Source organism: Macaca nemestrina, chromosome 8, assembly GCF_043159975.1.
Source record: "Macaca nemestrina isolate mMacNem1 chromosome 8, mMacNem.hap1, whole genome shotgun sequence".
In the NCBI taxonomy this organism is placed as follows: domain Eukaryota; kingdom Metazoa; phylum Chordata; class Mammalia; order Primates; family Cercopithecidae; genus Macaca; species Macaca nemestrina.
The window spans coordinates 94,613,076-94,628,638 of record NC_092132.1 but is presented as its reverse complement, the minus strand read 5'-3'; the positions used below and the strand labels follow the sequence as shown (position 1 = coordinate 94,628,638).

The 15,563-nt window shown below is 34.2% G+C and overlaps 1 long non-coding RNA gene across 2 annotated transcripts; it reads right to left on the bottom strand.

Annotated features, from left to right (window-relative positions):
- Positions 1 to 7,303: 7,303 nt before the first annotated feature.
- On the bottom strand, positions 7,304 to 13,359 carry LOC105495662 (uncharacterized). 2 transcript variants are annotated; one of them, XR_011606522.1, is made up of 3 exons: positions 13,295 to 13,359; positions 12,867 to 12,941; positions 7,304 to 7,384 (listed from the first exon to the last, which is right to left on the bottom strand). It is a non-coding gene; the product is annotated as an uncharacterized lncRNA (long non-coding RNA). The 2 variants fall into 2 exon arrangements; XR_011606523.1 differs by lacking the exon at positions 7,304 to 7,384 and adding an exon at positions 12,294 to 12,439.
- Between the last annotated feature and the right edge of the window lie 2,204 nt (positions 13,360 to 15,563).

Genomic DNA, 15,563 nt, shown 5'->3' with positions numbered 1-15,563 from the left:
CCCAGCAAAATCTCATCTTGAATTGTAATTCCCAGGTGTTGAGGGAAAGACCTAGTGGGAAGTGATTGGATCATGGGGGCGGTTTCCCCCACGCTGTTCTCATGATAGTGAATGCGTTCTCACAAGATCTTATGGTTTTATAAGTGTTTGACATTTCCTCCTACATACACTCTCTTGCCATCTCTTCTGAGAGGCAGTACCCACTTCCTCTTCTGTCCTGGTTGTAAGTTTCCTGAGACCTCACCATTCATGAGAAACTATGAATCAATTAAAACTATTTTCTTCATAAATTACCCAGTCTTACGTATTTTTTTATAGCAGTGTGAGAACAGAGTAATAGACATTTTGTAGAATGACAATTGTTCCACTGCAGCATTATTAATTAGAATATCCCGAGGTGTTAAAGTCAGTAAGTGATTAGGGTCACAATTTCTAAGCAAATTATTATGGTCATATTATGTAAGAAATAGGAATACTTAAAGGTGCATAGAGAGATGACTGAGGGTGACAGAGTGGTGCTTGAGAAAACTTGAAGTTAATCCTTATGATGGAATGAAGATCAAATCTCAAAAGAATGGTGCTGATATGCGTGCTGATATCCTAAATTTAGATAGTTGAAACAGGAGGGAAAAAAAAAGAACAGAAGAAAATACATTTAAAATAAGTTCCCCATTACCAAAATAAAGTGTATTTATTGTACAAAGAAGAAGGAAAGGAAGAAAAACAAAGAGAACAATCCCATGATCATAGTAATTGCGGTAGATAAATCATTTGACATTAATTATAATGTCATTTATCAATAACAAAACTGCCAGAAAAGTGGTAAGAATAGACAGAAAGTTCTTCAACTTGATAAAGAACATTTACACAAAATGTCATTATAGAGAAAGACTGAATGCTTTCCCCCTAAGATCAGGAACAAGGCACACTTAACAGCTACCCCTGCTGTTATTCAAAATAGTACTGGAAATTCTAGCCAGCACAATAAAGCCAGTAAAAGAAATAAGAGGCAGATAGTTCTGCATAGAAGGAATATTACTTCCTCTTATTTATTAAATACATGATTCTTTACGCAGGCAAAGTCAGCAAAAATAACCCTCTTTAGATTAATAAATTAATTCAGCAATACCACATAATATAGCATCAGTAATATAATGAAGGAATAATAGTTTTTTTCAACAAATGTTGCTGGAGTTATTGCATATGAATGAGCAGAAAAAAAAAATAAACCACATACCATATACAAAAAAAACTTTAAATGTATCATAGATTTCAATGCAAAATATAAATCTATAAAACTTTTGAAGGAAACAGTGGTGAAAAATCTCTACAACTTAGGGCTCGGTGAAGAGTTTCTAAACATAACCCCAAAAACTTGATCCACAAAATAAATATTCAGAAATGCAATTTCATCAAAACAACAACAAAAATATTTTGCACCTTGAAAGACACTGTTACAAGGATCAAAGACAAGTTATAGACTGGGAGGAAATATTTGCAGACCACATATCTGACAAATGATGCATATGGAGAATATTTGCAGAACTTAAAACTCAATATTTTTAATAAAGAAAACACTCCAATGAGAAAAATGGGCAAAGGATATTTCAGCAGAAGAAAAAACACACATGACAAAAAGCACATGAAAACATGTTCAATATCACTAGCAAATAGAAAATGCAAATTAAGTTCACAATGAGATTTAACATATTAAATCCATATAGTAGCTATTGTGAATAACAAAGTAATAAATATGGGAGTGCAGCCATCTCTTTGAAATACTGATTCCATGCCCTTTGGATGTATACCCAGTATATAGAACAGTAACAGAATTGCTGTATCATATGATAATTCTAACTTAATTTGATTTTTAAAATTTCACAAATTTTATTAACTGTAGGCAAAAAAAGTTTTTCATGGAATATAATGAAAACTTCAATATTTTTGTTTAGAGAGTTTTTTTTATTATTCCAATAGAAGGAAGACCATTGATTATTAGGAATTTTGCTGCTTTTTCCCTTTAAGAAACCTCCAAGATGAGGAATTCTAGTTATAGCCAAAGTTCCAAGTAGCACTGTAATTCTCAATTATTTCTGGTGAAATTGTACCATTTTGTAAGATAAGAAAAGAATTTGGATTATGCTGAAAATACATAAAAGTCGAGGAACTTCCATGCCACTTTTCATAATGACCATACTAATTTACATTCCCGCCAACAGTGAATAAGGGTTTGCCTTTCTCCACATCCTCGCCTGCATTTGTTATTTTTTTTTTTGTCTTTTTGATAATAGCCACCATAAGTGGGGCAAAGTGAGACTCATCATGGTTTTAATCTGCACTTCCCTGATCATTAGTTATGTTGAGCATTGTTTCATTTGTCTTTTGGCCATTTGTATGTCTTCTTTTGAAAATGTCTATTCCGGTCTTTTACCAATTTTTAAATAATTGTTTTTTGCTATTGGGTTATTTGTGTTCCTTATAAATTTTGGAAATCAACCCCTTTTCAGATGCATAATTTGCAAATACTCTCTCCCATTCTGTAGATTGTTTATTGATTTTTTCCTAGCTGTACAGAAACTTTTTAATTTGATATAATTCCATTTATCTACTTTTGCTTTTGTTGCCTGTGCTTTTGAGGCCCTACTCAAAGAATCCTGGCCCAGTCAAATTTCGAGAACCATTTCTTCCATATTTTCAGTTACAGGGGTGTGCTACCACTCCCAGCTCATTTTATATTTTTAGTACAGACGGGGTTTCACCATTATGGCCAGGCTGGTCTCGAACTCCTGACCTCAGGTAATGTACCCGCCTCAGCCTCCCAAAGTGCTGGGATTACAGGTGTGAGTTGCCGCTCTCAGCCAAAAAAATTACCAGTTTTCTAGTGACATTGTGGTTGTCTTAACATTGTTACCTTCATAGCATCATAGTACAATGCATTAACATATTACTTACTATTGTGTTGCAACTGCATACAGTATTCATTACATAACATGCAGTATAAGCTTGTAACCTGGGAGCAGCGGACTAAGCTATGTAGCCTAGGAGTGTAGTAGTCTTTACCCTTAACATTTAGGGTTATGTGAATACACACTATGATGCTCGTTCAATGATGAAGTCCCCTAAGCATACGTTTCTCAGAACATATCCCTGTGTTAAGTGACACATGACTTTATTTTGAGGTGAGATAGTGTGATGCTTTGTTTTGTTTTTGTTCAAGATTGCTTTGGCTATTAGGGGTCTTTTTCATTTCCGTATGAATTTTAAGACTAGTTTTTCTATTGTTGTGAAGAATGTCATTAGTATTGTAATAAGTGTTACATTGAATCTGTAGATGACCCTGGGTAATGAGGACATTTCAGCAATAGTAATTCTTCTAATCCATAAGCATGGGCTAGTTTTTCCATTTACATGAGTCCTCATTTATTTCTTTTATCAACGTTTTATATTTTTTATTAGTTGTGTATCTTGATTTTGTTGTGGTTACACACATCTGTATCTGTGATGCACATAAAAAATGTTGATTTTGACATTATGCTCTGATGAACTGTAACTATTGAAGCAAATTAAATGATATACAAACCTCTTTGTGCTATCTCTGTGACTTCTTATGGTTATATGTATCAAATTTTAAAAATATACTAAAAAATTGTTAAATAAAAAATTTTGGAAATCAAAATCACACATAATATCAGAATAAACCTGTATTTAACTTTATAATTTTTTCAATGCACATGTATGTGTATACATATAGCGGTCTGTTTTAAGACAAATTCAAAATGTACTGTTTTTTAATCTATTTTATTACTTGAAAATATACTGCAGATACTTTTCCTTCTCATTAACTATTTCCTGAATCAAAATTTTGTAATGGCTAAGGTTTTTCCTTAATGTGTATTTGCCCATTAATTTAACAATTATATTGTTACACATCTGTATTGACACCAATATTGACCTCTTTAAATACAGATGTTATGGAAAGATGTATACATGAATTTTATATAAAAGAGCTGTACAAAATTCCTGAAAGTAGAATTATAAGGTTGAAGATACAAATAACTTAAAGTTATTAATAAACATGTAAAGAATTCCCTATGAAAATATTCTATCAATTTACATGACTTTTAGCAGTATGTGAAATAATGCTATGTATCAGTTCCAGTGGCTAAGAACTGATATATAGCATTATTGACTTATTTGTTTAGTAAGTTATAACATAGATATTTCTTTTCAAGTACTTACTAATCATTTGCAAAAATTATTTAGGTATGCTTCTAACTTTTTTTTCCAATTTGTTCATTGGTTTGTTGCATATTGTCTTTTATGTTTTCTACATGTTAATGTGCACTATTTGCATTTCATCATATATTATAAATTTTGTTTTTCAATTTAATATTTGCCTGCTATTTGACTTGCCATTTGCCTATTGTTTGTTACGCAGATGTCTCAAATTACCCAATGAAATGTACAAAATTTTCTGGGTAACTCCCTTTCCTTTTAGTTATGAAATATTTCTCCATGCTCAGGTTTTTTATAGAGAAAATTTTCCATAAGTCTCTCACGATACTGTACGTCCTGCCAAAAAGTCACTAACTGTTCTTTCTTCTAGACTCTATTAATGTCTTAGTCTATTCAGGCTGCTATAGTAATATACCACAAACTGCGTAACTTATAAACAACGCAATTGATTTCTCACAATTCTGGAGGCTGGGAAGTTCAAGATCAAGGTTCTGCACTAGTCAATGTCTGGTGAAGGCCTGTTTTCTCTTTCCTAGATGATGTCTTTGCACAGTATCTTTGTGTGTTAGTGTTGTGTGTGGGGGGCGGGCAGGAGAGAGATCTTTAGCCTCTTACACAAGGGCATCAATTTCATTCATGGTGCCTCTGCCCTGATAACCTAACCACCTCCCATAGGCCCTACTTTCTAATACCACCGCACTGGAAATTAGCGTTTCAACTTTCAACCTTTGGGAAGATACAAACACTCAGAAAACAGCAGTTAACAAGGACGTTTTTTATAGCTAAGTACCTTCCTTGGAAGACAAAGCTAGTGTCTCCTCTCATAAAATATAGCATGTTTTCTTACAGCCTTAGAAAAAAGAGATAATGTCTCCTATGAATCAAGGGGCAGGAATGTTTACTGCTCAGAGCAATAAAGATAACATCATCTTCTGAAGCCCTGTTTAAGCATAATTACTTTCTGTTATAAAGCTCTGGGTTTCTCTATCATAATATACCCAGGTGTGAGTTGCCGCTCTCAGCCAAAAAAATTACCAGTTTTCTAGTGACATTGTGGTTGTCTTAACATTGTTACCTTCATAGCATCATAGTACAATGCATTAACATATTACTTACTATTGTGTTGCAACTGCATACAGTATGTTTCTAATCCCTAAATCTGTCACCTGGCTCTCTTTTTATTGCCCTACCAGAATTGAGTGTCACAGAACCAGCACAAAAATAATGAAGCTCTAGCTATTGCAATTGCTGTGACTAATGAAGGAACCTTAATCACTTTCTTAGGAGTCTCATGTCTTCTACTAACATCCTGAAATTGGTAGCTTGCAGCATGGCAGCTTTCAAATTGAGGAATCAAAATTCAAATTGAGCCTTCAAAATTCTTAACAATCATATGTAATACTTATAATATTCCTCTATTTCATTTAGGTTTTTAATAATTTTTATTTAAAATTTAAAGCAGTTTAGGCATTTCTGGGTTGCATATCAGAGGCAACAAAATAAAAGCAAAGTAGAGCTAGACTACTTAGGTTCAAATTCCCTCTTCCTCTTCAGTGGTCAATGAGCTGGAGTGTGTTACCTAGTCTTTATTGGCTTCAGTGTAATCTTCACAAAATAGCAAGAAAAATACTTCTTCATATAAGTTTCATGAGGATTGAATGAGCCTAAAGTACTTGGAACAATGTCTAGCACATATTAAATGCTATATAAATTTCATTATGTTTAGGAGTTTAATTTCATTTTACTTAAAGTGTTAGCCTATTTGTCAATAATTTTACTGGGCATCAGGAAAGATCATTCTCCTTTATTAAAATTTAAAAAAGATGACTAACCTATACATTGCACATATTGAATCTATTCCTACACCTTGAAACATTTGTAAAGGAGACTGTCTTTTATTTCATTTTAAACTCTTAAGCTTAATATTTTAAATTAATGTTATAAATCATTTTAAGAGCTTCATAGAAGAAAACAGATAACAACTTTGTGACTTTGGTTTTGGCAGAGTTTTTAAGTAGGGCATAACATCAGTAAACATTATGGGAAATTTTGATTAATTGGACTATGTTTCAATTAAGACTTTATGTTCATCAAAATTCACCTTGAGAATAGGTATAGGTAAGTCAATGACAAAGAGAAGGTAGGCAAAATCCATTTATTGGACAAAGAACTTTCATTAAAAAATATGCACACATAAATATATATGTGCATACATTCATACATGTAGCGCATATATACATAATTCACATATTAGATAGAGTTGACCCATGGATTCCATACATGCAAATTTACATACTTCTCAAATGTGTTTCTAATCTCTAAATCAATAATTGATGCATTTTGTAGTCTTTTGTGGGTATACACACTGGGGTGAAAAATTTTTTTAAAAATTGAAGAACCCCAGCTGACGTCAAACAGGGTGACCTGCTGCCTGCTTGTTTCAGCTTTTATATGTAAACAAGTGTCTTTTTAATGACCTATTTAGTTCTATATTTCTCTCATTTTTGTGCTTTTTGTTGGGATTCGCTCTTTAAAATGTTCCCCAGGTGTACTGCGGAAGTACTGTCTATTGGTTCTAAGTGCAAGAAGGCTGCGATTTGCCTTGTGGAGAAAATGCATTTGTTAAATAAGCTTCATCAGGTCATGAATTACAGTGCTATTGGCCATGAGTTCAATGTAGGTGAATCAACAATATACACATGTCAAGTAGAGTGTTTTTCAATGGAAACACACATAAAATAGGTTATGTATTGATCGGTTGACAAAAATGTTATGACCGGAGGCTTGCAGGAACTTATACTTCTATTTCCTCCAGGAGCATCTGTACAGTATTCACTAATTCAGTGTTTGTGATGACTTTATAAAACATAATTACCACAAATAATGATATCTGGCTATGTGTGTGTATTTGTATTCTATAAGTCAATTATAAAAACTTAGCCCAATTTTTAAGTGGATAAAAGATATTACCATAACAAGTACTTCCAAAGTGAGAAAATACAATAGCTCGTTAATGTTTTTAGGAAGCTAAATGTAAGAATGACTTCTGACTTCATCCTACCTTTCGGTCAAGCCAGTGTCTTCTATCAGCGGACCCTAATGGAGAGACAGTTGATAAGGGAGTTTTCAGGCTTCCAGGCTTCCTTCCCTGACAACAGAGCGATAGCTATAAGAACCTGAGAAATGGGTGTACTATTCTGCACACACATTAAATGGAAAACACTGGCCTCAGGGCGAGCTTCTCCTCAATAAATGACAGTTGCCAGTCTGTGTAATTCCCAAGCTTCTTTTATTATCTCAAAAATATATAAGCGATCTCAAATACTGAGAGTGACTGAATATTTCTGCAATCTTTGTGTCAGGACTAAGATTAATTGCTTTAGCAAAAAATAAAGGTTTTTGCCTCTGAAGCCTGTTTTGCCATATTCAAGAGGTGGTTGGAGAACTATCGATCTCATTTTGCTGCAGAATAAATTATATAGTGTGGAAATTGTCCACTTCTAGATTTGTAAATATTTGTATTTATCCATTCACATTTGCTTGGGGTAATTTAAAAATCTATTACTTTGTAATGATTTCAAATGTATTAGGAAAGTGTTGTGAATTTATAATTAATTATATGCATTGCCTAAATTTCCTTCCTTTTACCTAGTTAGCATATTTATATCTTCTCTTTTTTATAATAGCTTAAGGTACTAATTTACTTTTACAGGCTAAGCATTTAGAGGTATCAGGTACATTTTTATCTGTTCTTATTTTATCTGTTTTTCACTTTATGCCCTCTTTTGCATTAATTTTATTTTTATATTTCTATTTTTAAATTATTTTAAATACATTTTTATATATTTAATAACCAAAACAGTTAATCTTATAACTGTTCCTAAGAATAACATTTTGTATTCTTTAAAATTTAATGCCTGGTATTCTAATTAAGAATATTTTCAGGTACTCTAAATTTAATAATTTTTCTAGTTGATGCAATCAATGTTTATAATAGTATTTTAATTATTTCAAAATTAGTTATTTTAAATTTTGTTTTTTTATTATTTTAAAATTTGTGATAGTTTATTATTTATCTCCAATTTGTTGTAATGATGTTTGAAAATGTTGTCCGTTTAATTTCTGCTTTTGTTATTTTATTTAAATTGTCCTGTAGCCTCAATAATTTGTGAATCTATTTGAAAATATATAGAAATGTGGCAGTTTTAAGTAGGTGCTTTTTAAAACGTTAATTCCCTTTTCGGAATCATGTTCAGAAAAAAAGCTATTATGTTAAAATTTGTTTCTACATATTTCACCTATCTGTAACAAACGGAATATAGTAAAATATGACTATAATTTTAGGCTTTATAAATAGACTTTCAGTAAATGGATTTTCTTTGATTTTTAAGTAAGTTTTATGTATATATTAAACTGCTTGATTAATTGGTCTATATACTTCTGTGGCCTTCTATTTTCTATTTAAATATAATTTTTGCTCTGCTCAAACATTTTTCCTAAAATGTAGTACCCAATATGAATTCTTTCTTTGATTCTAAAATGCAATGTTAAAACATTTTCTCTCGTTTTTATAATGTCAAATTATAAAGATTTATCTTATGAAAGGTATTTAAATAAACATGGCAGCCAACACACAGTAAATATGTGCGTTTCTTGGGTAGTTTATCATCCAGTTTTGAAAATACAGTTGTGATAAAAGATTGAATTATTTGAACTGGTAGTGTAAGTGATTTACATGAGGGACACAGAGGTGAGAGACACAGACCTTTCTCTTTCTTTCTCTTTCAGTGCACAGTCCTCTGAAGCTGAGGGGGACAGGCAGAAAATACTAAATATGCTAATGGAGCAAGAATTGTGAGCACGGGATATACAAGCTATTATGCTACCATTTTGCCATGCTTAATTACAGATGGCCCAAAGAATATGATCAACATCAAATCTCAAATGATACTGTCTTTCTAAAATAGAAACTAATATGCATTTAAGTTTTACGATTAACGTAAATATATTTTAATGTAATCTATTTTATTCTAAGAAGAAATATTATTTTTTAATTGTAACATTCCAAAATCAGATGAATCCTTTTAATACATTGAGAAACATGTAGTGCTATGATCCCTCCTGTTTGCTTTGTCTGATAAATTTTTGTGGGTATACTTATATATTCATTTCATATAAATATATATTAGCATCGAGGTGTCTGAGGTTTGTCTCATAAAAAGAATTTTAGAGTTTTTAAAAATCCATCGTGACTCTTTTTCTTCTACTGGGTATGTAGTATTCAGCTAATTTTGGTGGTTCAACTTTCTGGTCTTATTTTTTTTTTAATCTCATACTTCTTTTCTTTTTTCTAACTTCTAATTTATTTTTTTTTCTTGCTTGATTATAGTGTTTTTGCTGAGTCTTACCTTTTCTGATATTTTTATACATGTTACCATATTGTCCTCTTGCCTGACAAAATGGCTTCAGTGCAGAATCTCCCAAGGTTGCCTCTTTAGTTTTACCGACCTTGTCCTCGAGTGATTGATTTTATGGAGACAGTTGAGAACAACAGGACTTTTCTTTGTTTAAACAAAACTATTCCCAACAAATATATAGGTTTTACCTTTATTCACTATTGTTCTCTGCAGGGAAAATGTTCATTTGCTTAGCCTCATTTTCTGAACCATCTATCTTCTGTGTTTTGAATTGTTTTCCTATACACACACATCATATTACATCCAATTTTTATTTCTTTCTTCTGCATTTTGAAGTTTTACTCAAACGCTCATTTTTAGTATCAAAGCATTTCATATACTACAGAGACATTTTTTCAACACAGTTTGCAGTGAATTTTAAGTTTTTTCATCTTCACACTTTTGACTAATTTCATCTACTTCACAAAATTAACTCAAGTTGTTGTCTAATTTCTTACTTTTCATCTTACTTCTCAGTGTCCATATTCTCAGAAATGTTGAGAGTTTAAAGCAGACACTATTCAAATTTCCCCTTTGCATCCTAAAGGAAATCTTTTGTAAAATTTAACCTTTATCATCGAAAGCTGTAATTATTCTTCCTTCTTATCTTAGATAATTTTTCCTCATAGAATTCATATTTTGCTTGCTGCTTAGTTGCTGTTGTTTGGTCCATCAGTGATTAATATTTTAGCTGTCTTTGCATTTAAGTATTTTTTGTTTCTTTGTTTCTCCTTTTGGATTCTATAAGAATCTGCTCTTGGTTGGACGCAGTGGCTCATGCCTGTAATCCCAGCATTTTGGGAGGCCGAGGTGGGCAGATCATCTGAGGACAGGAGTTCAAGACCAGCCTGGCTAACATGGTGAAAACCCATTTTAATTAAAAATACAAACAATTAGCCTGGCATGGTGGCGCGTGGTGGTGTAATCCCAGCTAATCCAGAAGCTGAGGCCGGAGAATCACTTGAATCCAGGAGGCGGAGGTTGCAGTGAGCCGAGGTGGCACCATTGCACTACAGCTTGGGCAACAAGAATGCAACTCTTAAAAAAAAAAAAAAAAAAAAAAAAAGATTCTGCTTTCAGAACTTCAGCTAATAATGTAGTATTTAGTACCATATGAAGAGATTGGAAGCTTCTTAAAATATGGGAGTTGATGGAGAATGAAGTTGCATGAGCAAGTCTGAGTTGTGTGCCCCCTGGCACTGCTGCTCCTCAGTCTTTAAAAAAGCCTTGCCTTGTCCTTGAGTACAAGCTGCCCCAGCTTAGCCAGGTTATCCTGTCAACCTGGGCCCTTCAGTCAAGGCTAGTTTTGAGCCCTGGACCTGCAGTGCTACAGGGCTCTTCCACTGTGGTGTCCCACAGCCTGCCCTTCCCTCCAGCTCTCCTCCACCTATGGGAGCATTCGCAAAGCCTCCTCACTCTCAGGATGACACACTGCTTTCCCAGGGCAATGAATTGTAGTTCAGCCAGAAAGGTTATTTTATTTAACTCCCTTCCATCAGTGTGAATTGAAGTGTCTGCCATGGTGATTACTGAGTTCCTAATTTTACTGCTGCTGGTGTCATTATTTCTTTCTTTCTTTCTTTTTTTTTTTTTTTTTTTTTTGAGGCAGAGTCTTGCTCTATTGCCTAGGCTAGAGTACAGTGGTGTGATCTCAGCTCACTGCAACCTCCGCCTTCTGGGTTCAAGCGATTCTCCTGTCTCAGCCTCCCGATTAGCTGGGATTACAGGCATGTACCACCACGCCTGGCTAATTTTTTGCGTTTTTAGTTGAAATGGGGTTTCACCATGTTGGTCAGGCTGGTCTCAAACTCCTGACCTCAGGTGATCCTCCCGCCTCGGCCTCCCAACCTACTGGGATTACAGGTGTGAGCCACCGTGGCTGACCTATATTCATTTTTAAAAATATCATCTTAATTAATGTGGTTAGAATTTTCTGAGTTACTCCCAAATTTTTTTCCTTTCTAAAGAAAATACAATGACCATATTCCCTTTGCTACCCCAGATCATCAACTATTTTATTGTGTTATGACCTCAGGTGACCCCAGAATCTATTGAGGTATCTAAATTCTTTTGTTAAAACCTTAGTGGACCCAGGTGTGACTGTTGACAACTTTTTACACTGCCTTCTGTCAAATCTTTGTTTTAGTCTTGAGACAGAATTCCTCTCTGTTGCTCAGGCTGGAGTGCCTAACTCCTAGGTCCAAGTGATCCCCGTGCCACAGGCTCCTGAGTAGCTGGGACTATAGATGCACATCATCTTCTGTCATTTTTAATAAATACTCCATCTTCTTTTTAATATTAATTTTTAATTGATATGTCTTAGTTCAACATATTTTTGGTGTACATGAGATGTTTGGATATATGTATATAAGGCATTATGATCAAATAAGGGATGTTGAGATCTCCATTACCTCAAACATCCATGTTTTCTTGGCATTGAGAATATCGCAATTGTTCTTGTCTAGCTATTCATGACTTTATAGGTATTAAGGTTCAAATAAAAATAAACAGATTAAAAAACAGATGATAAAACTTATTATGAATTTTAAGTAGAATAATTATAAATTTTATTAGAGGCCTAATAGTATTTTCTACAAATAAGCTTCTCAACTAAGTCATTCGTTGCTTTCATCACTTCTACTTTGAATATTGAGGGCATTTCTACTTCCTTCTTGGTTCTTGACAACACTGAAGACAGTTAAGCTGTCAGATAATTTCTGAAGAGCAGAGGTTTTCCTTGAATTTACCTATGTTTAAATACAATAGTATCAGATATTAAAACTATGGAGAACTGTTGATTCCCAATTTTTAGACATTGTATAAAACATAAATTTATATTAAGACAATAGTCTCTCAAATCTCTCATCTCCAATAAGTGACAAAGAATAATAATGTGATGATTCAATGCATGAGTGCTTGAAAAGAAGTGTTTCGTGCATTTGCTTTCTCTTATTCAAAGCAGCCTGATTAAATTGGTCAAAGAATATCCAGCATCTCAGCTTCAACAGCCCATTGAAGACCTGATATATTTTATATATTTTTTCTTTGATGAAAGCCTATACTCTCTCAGAAGGTAAACACCTAAATTAAAAAACAAAACAAAACTGTCCATCTGTTTTAGAAAAAACATGTATGCTTTTTCCCTTTAAAAATATGTGTTTTAAGATGAAATACCTTATGCAGTAGCCACATGCTTCTTCTGCCTTGCCTAGTCATATTTATTACATTCTGTGGTTCTACAGATGTTTTCTGGAGTGACACAAAGGAACAGATAATCAGTAAAGAGAACCGAGAAATGGATTTTTCTTTAAAGTTATCATAACATAAGAAAGGATACCCTGAAGATCTGTCCCTAGGAAGCACTAAAATCTGGTTTCATGTATTATAGATTTGTTACATAATGACTGATCTTTAGTTCAATAAATAAGTACAATAGAAATGAAAACTTCAAAGCAGGAATCTCATACTTCAAACTCTGGCAGTAAAGAACTAAAAATGATATTATAAACTACTTGCTTACATCTAAGCAGCTTTTATTTTTCTCCCCAAATTGTAAAAACAAGACATGTATAGAAAGGAAAAACAAATGATTTTATACATACTCAGCACTTAAAAACGAACAAGATAATTTTCTCATAAATCATTGATCACATCACGAGAATGTCAGAAATGTTACTCAATCTACCTGTATATGTGCCAGGATTCTCTTTTTAACTCCTATAAGGACCTTTGTGATCTCATCTTGCCTGTTCTACTCGACCATGGCTAACCTATCACACCCCAGTATGTCACACCTGATAGTTATTTGATTTCTTGGCCACTACTAACCACATTGATATTGGTGTATGGGTAATCATGTTTGCCTTTGCTGGTTTTCAGATTTCACTGTTGAGGGCCTCTGCCTTATTAAATGTCTAAATGACACAAAATTTCCAAAGAATTGTTGTGCCATATGATTTTTGTAAAAGTAAAATCTAAGGCCGGGCGCGGTGGCTCACGCCTGTAATCCCAGCACTTTGGGAGGCTGAGGCGGGCGGATCACAAGGTCAGGAGATCGAGACCACGGTGAAACCCCGTCTCTACTAAAAATACAAAAAATTAGCCGGGCGCGTTGGCGGGCGCCTGTAGTCCCAGCTACTCAGGAGGCTGAGGCAGGAGAATGGCGTGAACCCGGGAGGCGGAGCTTGCAGTGAGCCGAGATCGCGCCACTGCACTCCAGTCTGGGCGAGAGAGCGAGACTCCGTCTCAAAAATAAATAAATAAAATAAAATAAAATAAAATAAAATCTAACATATACCATATGTATGTGTATATATATTCCTTTATATGGTAAAACTCATTTCATCATATGATGAAATATGTTTACATGATAAAACTCATTTCATCCTCATGCAACCTATGAGACAGGTGCTGGTATTATCAATCCCCATTTTTGCAGTTATGAAAACTGATCAGTAGAGTAATTTGCCTGTGGCCATTCAGCCAGCAAGTGATAGAGCTGGGCAGTGTGGCTCTGGCAGGCTAAAGTGTCTGCTTCTCAGTCTCCCAGGAGATTGTGAGAAGTTGAGATGTAAAGGGGAAAAGGAGTTTTTCCAGTGTTGGTATGCATATATGGTAATGATTACCTCAAATTTATATAGAAACAAAAATGTAATGTTTAAAACTATGTATTTCACTCATTTCACTGTGACACAAACTAAAACTGAAAGTGGCCACCGTAGTATCTGACTGTAGAATGAGTGCAGACTCTTAACATTCTCATTCTGCCGTGGTAGAAGAAACCATCTTGGAGTAGAGCTGTTGTTATCCATGATAATTCTTAACACTCTTCATCATAACACCTGTTCAGTGTGCCTACCCTGTAGAAAGCACTGTTTGGGGGCTAGAGTCTCTAGAGTGCACCAGGCAGACACGCACTGGGCGAACTAATGGTTCAGCACTCTCCAAGCAGCTTCAGCTGTTGACTCACCCTGCTCAGCCCCAACATTGGGTATTGTGTCTTTTTTTCGCTGAGATCTTTGTTATTTGCTAGAACCTCCCTGCTCATTAGGGTGGTAGGCACAATCGTGTGCCACTGATGGTTTTCTGATTTCCTCTGCTTTTGAGGACCTCAGGTTTCAGGACAACTGTGCAGATCTGAGGCAACTGTATCCCTCTTACAGTCCAACAAGACTAGTCACATTAGCCACATCCTCATTTTCCGTCCGTTCCATCAGTGACAGTGGCTGGAAGGCACCTCCTCTGCCCTTAGATTAGTCACTTGGTGATCGTTTTACTCCATCACAATAACAATTTGAATGAAGCTCATAGTATTTATGCTGAATGAAAAAGTCAGTTTCAAAGGTTACATATTGCATAATTCCATTTATACAACATTCTTGAATCAGCTGAATTTTAAATAGAGAATACATTAGAGGTTGCTAGCGAGAGAGAAGTAATAGTGGTTCTCAAGTGAAGTCTTGTAATGACTAAATGGCACTTTTCTGAGTGACGGTTACATAAAAGTATACATGATAAAATTGCACAGAACTGTGTGAGTACACATGTGTACAAACACACTAACCTTTGAGTAACTATAAAACTGGTGAAATCTGAATAAACCCTTTGATTGTACCATGTCAATTTCTAGTTTGTTGTTACACCATTCTTATTCAAGATGTTACAATATGGGGAAACCGGTAAAAAGCTCATGTGACTTAACTGAAGATATTTTCATGTTCTGGTGAATCTATAATTCTAAAAAAGATCAAAGAGCAAAGAATGGGACTTATTTTTTATCATGCAACACTAATAATAAGAAAACAAGAATGGATACATGAGAAGCTGACAAAGAAGACTGACAAGGAAGGGAATTACCAGTAATAGATAATT